Here is a 10115-nt window from a genome sequence, read left to right on the forward strand (position 1 = left end):
AGTCGGACACAACTGAGCACACACACACATCCACAGGAGCAGTTATAAGACAGGAAAAAAGTGAAGAAGGTAGACAGAAAAACTGAAGGCTGAGTCTTGTGGACTAAGAGGCTAGGTCTCAATCCAATTTTGGTTTGCTTTTTTCCTTTTTGGCCATGCCCCTCGGCTTGTGGATCTTAGTTCCCCGACCAGGGACTGAACTCGCACATTTGGCAGTTAAAGCACCAAATCCTAACCACTGGACTGTCAGGGAATCCCTCCAGTCCATTTCTGGATGGAATGGGGCACATCAGTCCACTGGGAGCTGGAGGCAGAAGCAATTGACATCCTGTCACAACATTCTTCTGTGGTTTCCCATGTAGGAAGATACATACTCTACGACTATGCTTCTTAACCTGCAATGTGCAGAGGAATCCCCAGGGGATCTTGTTGAGCTGCAGACTCTTGATTTAGTAGGTCTGGGGTGAAGGCTGAGTGCCTGTATTTCTAACAAGCTCCCAGATGAGGCTTGTGTTGCTGGTTCATGGATCACACTAAGCTCTAGGCTTGGCTTATGTTGCATACCACTCTAAATAAGCTACTGAATATGCATCTTTACAAATCATCTTGGGCAAAATAACTATCATGCTTGAAGCTAAAATTATGTTCCTTAAAGCTAATATGCAGTCAATATTCAAATTTTCCCAACTGCTTCCAAAATGCCCTTTAATCAATCAGAGTTCACTATAGGACCACCCATCACATATGGTGATTTCCCTTAAGTCTCTTTTATTCCAAAACAGTCTCTTTTTCATGACCTTGACTTACTGATGGGCAAGTTGCCCATAAAAATATTTCACTGTCTGGATTTGTGTGGTTGATTCCTTGTGGTGTCACTTTGCTGTATTTGGCTGTATTTCCTGTAAAGCAGAAGTTGGCTCTGAAAGCTTGATAGGTACATGTTAAATATTTGCTGCAAGAATTCATCATAGATGATGGGTACGTTATAGTGTGCCACATCAGGTGACATGTAATATCTGCTTGTTCTACCATTGGTGCTGCAGAGACTTAACCCTGAATTAAAGTGATGATAGCTGGATCTCTTTGCCATATACTTAAGTTTTACTCTTCAAGACCAGAGTTAGAAGATTTAGTTTGGTTTTTCTTGGCAGCATATAAATGCCTCATTCCTCATCAACCATTCCCTTAAAAGTTTTCTTTTTAAACACCAATTGATAATCCTTGCCCAAATCAATAATTTCTGTGAGGGCTGCAAAATAATAATTGCATAATTCTAGCATTCCTTTTACATGTATTAACTGGCATCTTTATGGAATGAAGAGTTGTCTTTTATCAATTACAGCTATTTGGCTACCTTTCCGGGATAAATGCTTAATTCTTTTCCTTTAATCACCAACTTTCAAAGGAAGGAGTTGGTTTTAGAGCTGCCCTTAATGATGCCAAATGGATTTTTCCTGGCTTTCTCTTTTTTGATTTATGGATTTTCATACATTCAATACATTTCGAATGACTACATTGTTCTTTTTGATGCTCATTTGTAACAACTTTGGCCAGTAGGCGGGGCACTTTCAGTCTGGTTCCTGTGTCCTTTTGACATGCCTCAATTCATCTTCAAAAGCTTCCTTTCTTTCTTGCCTGCTGCTGCTGCTGCTAAGTCGCTTCAGTCGTGTCCGACTCTGTGCGACCCCACAGACGGCAGCCCACCAGGCTATAATTGTAACTTCAGACCTATAATTGTACCTTCTCGGCCCCAGGCCTGGTATCAGCCATTTCTTTAAGGAGACATAGCTCCTTTGAGTGAGGAATAAGTATTAGAAAAAAAAGGGTTTCAAGGTTAAGTTCGATGATTGGGGGTGACTGCTTCTAGGACATTTTAATGCAGTTTAATTATATGTATATTTTACAAATGACTTCATACTGATACATCCAATTAACTTTAATATCACTTTAATTTTTTTCATTTTGTAATTCTTTTCTCTGAAAACTTCTGATTCTTAATATAATTGTTTTATCTTACAAGAATAAAAAAATAGCTTCTGAATAAGAATATCACAGTTAGATATAACAATAACATTACTGAATGGTTTAAATTTTCTTTATGATTTTTTGATGACTTTAAATTTTCTTTTATGACCTTAGATAAAATTTCCCCCTTAGACTGAGCTCCTTAAGATTAAGAACTGTCTTAGTTAGATATTGGAAACTCCGTGTTACTTGAATGAATAGCTTGTTGAATAAACAATTTCAATGACTAAATATTTCATACAAAAGAACAAAAATGTGTTGGGGATAAGGGTGAGTTATCAAGTGGATTTTACAAAGGCAAGTTCATTTGGCAAGCAATCAGTAGCTATTTAAAATCCTTAAATCTGGTAATTCCCTGGCTGTACAGTTGTTAGGACTCTGCACTTTCAATGGTGAGGGTAGGGTTTTGGCGGTGGTCAGGGATCTAAGATACTTTAAGCCCTGTGGTGTGGCAAAAAAAAAAAAAAATCTATAAACCTGTTTTCATTTCCCATTTCAAGTATATTGATGTAATTTAAGATGTACTTAGTGTATAATAATTTATACAGAGTCCTGAATTTGGACTGAATCCTCATTAATAGGACTGTGAATTGGAACATTTTTCTTCTTTTCTATTCCCATTAAAAGTCATAAGGGGGACTTCCCTGGTGGGCCAGTGCCTAAGACACAGTGCTCCCAATGCAGCGGGCCCAAGTTCAATCCCTGGTTAGGGAACTAGATTGCACATCCTGCAGCTAAGAGTTCACATACTGCAACTAAGACTTTGTAGGCCACAACTAAAAAGATCCCACGTGCTACAACTAAGACCTGACACAGCCAAATAAATAAATAAATATAAAAACTAAAACTCATAAGGAAAAGAGTAAGGAATCATGGGAGGCCATGAAAGACTAGATCAGGGTTTGCTGCATGAAAGCATGAGATATTGACAGTGATGATCTGCCTGCTTAGGTTTCAGTTAACCATTTCTAACTTCACAAATGAATGGATTCTTATCTTAATTCTCCTCTCTAATGGAGCTTGGGGCTTCCCTAGTGGCTCAGTGGTAAAGAATCTGCCTGCCAATGCAGGAGACTCGGGTTCAATCCTTGGGTCAGGAAGATCCCCTGGAGAAGGAAACGGCAACCCACTCCAGTATTCTTGCCTGGGAAATCCCATGGACAGAGGAGTCTGGCAGGCTACAGTCTGTGGGGTCACAGAAGAGTCAGACACAACTTAGGGACTAAACAACAGTGAACAAATGGAGCTCAAGCATTTCATCATTGGTCTTACATAGAACTATTAGCTTTTGTGTGATACAGGAGAAGGGAAGAGACACAGCCCTAAGAGGATCTCCAGAAGGCCTTTGGATATTTCGCGGGTATTTAGGATTTTTCTTCCTGTCCTATAAGGAGTCAGTCATCTAAAAATTGTTTTTTCTTTTACCCTTCTCTGAGTCAGGAAGGACTTTCATAGTCATATCACTCATGCTTCATTTACCAGTAAGGTTTAAGAAAGGAATGCCAGTTTCAACATGTAATTTAACTCTGTTCTGACAATAACCAATGGGTGCAATTTATTCATTACACATCAATACTGCTAACTCCTAACAACAGGAAGGCTACCGAAGACAGTCATTTGAGAATTAAAGGAGTCTGTACATGCTGACGGAACGAGTGGCTTGAAGCATTTTCCGTCAATTTGTCATTGACCCAATGGTTCTTTTGAAAATCCTCCACTCAGCAAGAGAAAAATCGGGAGATGGGAAAAAGAAATTGTTCGTGGAGACAATACAGAAGCTCTTTCATGTTGAATTTGATGGATTTGATGGTTTTCACTGGATATACTGGGCTTGAGGCATCTTCTCTCTGAATTCTGATTCTCTTTGCTTCCTTTATAAGCATAACCTCGGGTCAAGAGCTTTGCAGCTAATTGGAGAATAAGAATTCATTTTATGTATTCCCACATAAATGTCACAGCCTGACCAAGATAAAAATATCCCTTGCTTTACACAACAACAACAACAAACAATGTCTTTATTGTGTCAGAGATTTGTTGCTCTTTGATTAAGTACACTGCTTGCAAAAGTACATCACTTGTTTCTCATGCTTTCAGACTCCTTAGCATGATGACAGGAAATGTAGTCAATTTTTAGGGGCCCAAAGGTTCAAAAGTGAGAATCACCTCTTAAAGTGTGAGGGCAGAAAGACCAAGTGCTACCTTCTTTCTTTGAGACAACTGTCCACTCATGGTGGGATTCCTTATCCCGAGAAGTCTTTCTCTAGGAACTTCCTCCTACGGTGGTGTGGAGAGACCCCACTGATGAGAAGCCAGTCCTTCACGTATTGTGACCATATTTTCTGAACTGAAAATCAGCACCGAATCTGGCAAGATGATAAAATACTTGAAATTGGGACTACTTTAGAAATCATCCACATATGGCTGCCATACCTTGATGTCTTCAGAAAACCCACATTTGATTTGCATTTGATGTCATCTGGCTATCATATGATATCATATTCCTTGAATCTCCCAAAAGGAAGTTTGGCTTTTTTTTTTTTATTTGAGGGTTAACCACCATCATATAGAGCTTGCAATAAGTGAAATATGCACATCTGTAGTGCCCTTATTTAGTTTTAGTGGTTTTTTTCTTTTTGCTGTAAGTATATCTGTCTTATGTTTTCAGTTATATCTTAAACTCCTTACAGGCAGGTCATTTTAAACCTGTCATAGAACCTGGAATGCTAGACCTACTGTTTGTTGATTTAACACACGTATTTCACAGCCCCTATCCTACATCCCCAAATCCTCAGTGACTGAAATTTCTAGCCAGAGCTGTGCTTTAGGTGATTATTCTCTTTGGATGTAACTTCACTATGCCATAAATACAAGCAGCTTATGGAACCCATCATAGTAAGGGGGCTATTAAGTTCAGGCTGAAATGTTACTCCTCTTATAGGAAAGAGTCTCTACATAGAAAATCAGGCCTTTGGGGGCAGGTGGTCTTTGAATAAATGTCCTTTTCATCTGCAGTGAATGTATTGCTCTCATAATAATGCGTAGATGGAAGAAATGAGCTAGAGCTGTTAGTCATCCTCTAGCGCTTTAGGCATTTTAGAAATGGCAACAAATTGGGCCCTGTTAGAGCACAATTTTCCTATTATGTGTTTGGAAATGTCTGACACGAGATGGAAGGCAAGGTGTGCCACACCTGCTTCCATTTATGCTCGACACCATTCATCGCTGTCTTTTTTTTTTTTTTTAACAAGACACTGATAAAGAACCAAGACAGCAGCATAATGTACCTTTGTGCTGATTCTTTGAGCCTGGATGGGACAGGAGGTGAAAGAGAGACAGGAGACAAATGTATGAAAAACCCAAGTGTCTGTGATGCAGGAAAAGAAAGTTCAGCACGCACAGAATTCATTCGAGCATGAATGGCAACTTAATGTTTCTATTAAACCTTCACTGAAAGAGATGTGACTCGGGTTTACTTTGCCTTCTCTTCCTTGTGTCTTAGAGGATGCAGAGGATTCGCTAGTCTACATTTCAGGTTAGAAGGAATTCATCATTGCCCAGCTGGGGACAGCTGTAGCTTTAAGAGAGAGGGGTGATGAGGACAGGAAAGTGGGTACACAGGGAGCTTGGTGATTTCAACAGGTTGTTCTGGCTATTACACTGAAAACGATTCATGCTTTTTAAATGTTGAGGAAGCATGAACATACATATCATCTTACCTGTCATGAGCCTCTGAAACAAGAAGGACTGTCCCTTCACAGAGGGGGCACATTTTTTTGCTCTGCCCTGAGCTGGGTGATGTTTCCATGGAGAACACTGATTGATCTTTGTATGAACTTGAGAAAGCAGTGTGGATTTTATTTGCCCCATAAAAAATACCAAATGTGGAAAATGCACTTAGCATATGGGGATGAGCGTGCAGCCTGAGTTTTTAAGTCAAAGCAACTGTATTTAGTTCGCAGCTTCCTGTGGTGATCAGCAGCTTTAGTTGTGAAGTCAAGAAACCCAACCAGATCTCCAGCCACACCACATGTGTTAGAAAAACCACTATGAGTAAAAGTTATTTCGGGAAAAGGTAGCATGTAGGTTAGGTAATGGAAATATTTCAAGTACTAGTAGAACACTTAGAACAGGTGTTTTGAAATCCTGGCACTACTGATATTTGGGTCTGCGTAGTTCTCTGTTGTGGGGCAGCTCCTGTGCATTGTAGGGATGTTCAGCAGCCTCCCTGGCCTCCACCTGAGACACACAGTAGCATCCTCTCCCAAGCTGTAACAACCCACAATGTCTCCTGACACTGCCAAGTAAGTATCCCATGAAGGGCATAACTGTCCCCAGTTGAGAACCACTGGTTTAGAAGTAGCTATGTAATAAACATATGCTCCCAAATGCACGTGACTCATCTGAGAGGCTTAAAGTTTGGAAGGCTTGTTTAACTGATGACAATTCCTAGTCTTTGTCAAAACCAGCCTCTTGTCAACGTGGAAAGTAAGTAATTGGATCATTTTCTTTCAAGGGCTGGGAATGGACAAGAGGTGGGTCATTCAGCAAAGGCAGATGATTTCAATGCTACCATTGATGGAGAGCTGCTGACTCACCTCTGCCCTTACACACGAGGTGAAAAGCAATATTCACTGTGAAAGTGCTTAGGGGAACACATCCTCTTGTTTTAGTTTGCTGATCTGCCCCTGCTCCTTCCATTTTATTCAGCTTTCTTCTTCTCAACCTCCATTTCTTGAAGAACAAAAATTGGGGGCTGTGTAATTGGTTCCAAAGAGCATCATCTTATCTGCTCAATTTTTGGAATTGGTGCTGTTATGGTTCCAAGTCTCAGACTTGCTCCTTGGGCAAAATGGAGGAGTCAGAAAACACCCTGGCTTCCCAGACTTCATTTTCTTTGCTCTTTATCCTCCCTCACTCATGCCATTTCTTTTCTACACATTACATCCCTTGCACATCCACCTCCAGGTGCCCCAAATGCTTTCGTCATCTTTCTTCCCTCTCACTTTATATAAATCAGATTTTTGGAGAGAAGGAGAATCTGATTATCCTTCCACATTGTAGCTAAATATACATCTCTCTTTTCTTTTTGAGGTTGGCATGCATTGTCTTAAATTTTTTTTAAAAAATTGACATATTTTACAATTGTTTTAATATAGAGGTCTATGAGTTTTACCACCAGGTAGGTTTGTGTCACCTTCACCACAATCAGGATGCAGAATAGTTCAATCACTGAAAAAAACCCCAAACCTTGGGCTGTCACTTTACAAAACCCTGCTTCCCACACCTGAACCTGGCAACTGCAAATCTGTTCTCCATCCTTCTCCATATCATGTAAAGAGACTCTCACTGTGACGGTGACCTTTGAGAGTGGCTTCTTTCACTCAGCATGATGCTTATAAGGTCCACGCACGTCACTGTCTTGAATTCTTAGTCACTCCTTCTTCTTGCTGGGTAGTATTCCAGGCTGTAGCTGTACTGCAGAGAGCTTAGCACCTGTTGGAGGACATTTGCTTGCAGCTTTGGGCAATTATGAGTAGAGCTGCTATAAACATTCTTGTACAAGTCTTTGTAGGAATGTAAGATTTCTTCTCTAGGGATGGCATTGTTGGATCACACAGTAAACAAGTCTTTCTATTTTCCAGAGGAATTTTACTCTAACTGAGTCCAGGAATGAATTCGACATCTGAACTGTAATGACTCTGAAAGTGTGAGACTTACGGCTGTGCTTTTGAGGTACAGAGTGAGTGTGTGTGTGTATGTGTGTGTGTGTGTGTGTGAATGAGCATGTGTGTGAGCGTGTGTGTGCTTGTGCACATGCTGGGCATGTTAAAGGTTGGGAGCCCTGAAATCGCTGCAGCCCAAATGGGTGGCCTCTCCTTGCCCACCTTGTGCTTGTGGGTTGACACGCTGATTTTTCCCCCAATGCTTTAATCTTGACCTTTGGTTTCAGTACAGGAAGAGCTATTTAAATTGGATGAGTGTTTGACAAACAACCGTCTGCTCCTGATGAGTGGATTTCCTTCCATCTCTAAATCCCATGACTATGACTGTGACTCTTATGCTTGAATCATTCTCTAGCTACATCAATTTCATGGTTGTCAGCAATGGCTAATCCATCTTCCATAGTCTGGAACTACTCAGGCGGCAGACTCTCTTGAGGTGGGGGAGCTCCTTACGTTTGCTAATGTACCTGCCATCCTTGGGGTGCTTCCGGTTTTCATGTTTTAGAGAATTAAATATTTAATTTTTTTGCACGAGAAGCCTTTGGTAAAGAAAAATATGAGCAATGCATCAAACAATTCTATGAATATCATTTCTTTTTTTAAAAAATGTCTTTCATTGCCAGAGGTTTTGTTCTAAAGTTCCAAAATTTAGAGTTTACACACATAGCTATTCTACATCATCTTAAATATTGCCAGGTGTGGCTTCTGGGAAGTATTCAGTAAATGTTTGTTGAGCTGAATGAGTGGAAAGAAGAAACATATTTGGTAGCAAACAATAAGGTCTGTATAATTATGATTTTCTTTCTTTTTTTAAAATCACTATTTACACTGTATCAAGCCCTCTTCTTTCCTTTGGTTTTAGATGCCAGAAATGTTTATTATCTATGATTTTATTATGGAGCATTTTATATTGGAAGCTTCACTAGTATATCTTGGAAAAAAGTGACTCTTCTGAATTTTGAAATATAGATTCATTGATTATTCTATAAACTAGGATATTAATTAACTATTACAGTTACTAGACAATGCATACTCATCCTCTGAACTTCAAAAACATTGCCACCATCTCAGTGAAGCTTTCGCAAACTAACCTATGAAAAATTGTTTCATCCACATGCCCCAGTTCTATTGGAATTTATTTGAATTCAAGTCCATCTCTCCCAATGAATGATCTGGCAGCAGCTTGAAGATGGGACACATGCCTCATTCTCTTTTGCAAGCTTAGCATTTAGCACAGTGTCTGGCACAGTTATGCTAAATAAATATTTGTCACATTGAATAAGATAGTTGATGTATAATGATAACTTTGGCCAATATTTTAGTTTTAGCATGTATTTATATATGTATGTGTATATATATGTGTGTGTGTGTGTAATATATATATATTTGAGAAACTGGTAGGTGGTAGGACTGAATGAAAGCAGAACTCTTTCCTCAAGCTTTATAGACTGGGTAGGTGGATTTTTTTAATGGGGCTGATAAATCATCAGCAAGGAAAAAAGCGAGTTTTGGAGTGTTTTGTTATTATGGAGAAGTAGGTCTTTGATTAATTTGGAAAGACAAGGGCCCCCATTCACTTGGTTAATTCAATTTCAAGAGCTCTCTGAGCATGCCTTGAGCCAAAATTTCTTCATGAAATGGCTTTTTTAAATTGCAAGAATAATTCTGTAGCCATAATTTGAAACCACTCTGGAAAGTGATGGAAAAGCTAGTTACATGGGAAATGTTGCACAAAAATTGTGAACCGCAGTGAGGTTAACAGCGCAGATCATCCTCCCCTTAGTTTTATTTTGCATATCAAGTTCACAAACTTCCTAATAAGACAAGATTGCTAAGGGCTACTGCAGGAGACAATGGCAACCCAGTCCAGTACTCTTGCCTGGAAAATCCCATGGACGGAGGAGCCTGGGAGGCTGCAGTCCATGGGGTCGCTAAGAGTCGGACACGACTGAGCGACTTCACTTTCTTTTTCTTTTTTTTATTTTTATTTTTAGTTTATTTTGCATTACCATACTGTATTGGTTTTGCCATACATTGACATGATTTTTTGAAATTTATTTACTTTAATGGGAGGCTAAGTGTTTTACAATGCTTGGTGGTTTTTGCCATACTTGTCGGGAATCCGCCACAGGTGTACATGTGTTCCCCATCCTGAACCCCCCTCACACTGAGAAGGCGAGGGTGGGATGATCTGCGACTTCACTTTCAAGCATTGGAGAAGGAAATGGCAACCCTCTCCAGTGTTCTTGCCTGGAGAATCCCAGGGACGGGGGAGCCTGGTGGGCTGCCGTCTATGGGGTCACACAGAGTCGGACATGACTGAAGCGACTCAGCAGCAGCAGCTAAGGGCTACATCAAGTTATTTCA

Source organism: Ovis canadensis, chromosome X (assembly GCF_042477335.2).
Source record: "Ovis canadensis isolate MfBH-ARS-UI-01 breed Bighorn chromosome X, ARS-UI_OviCan_v2, whole genome shotgun sequence".
In the NCBI taxonomy this organism is placed as follows: Eukaryota; Metazoa; Chordata; class Mammalia; order Artiodactyla; family Bovidae; genus Ovis; species Ovis canadensis.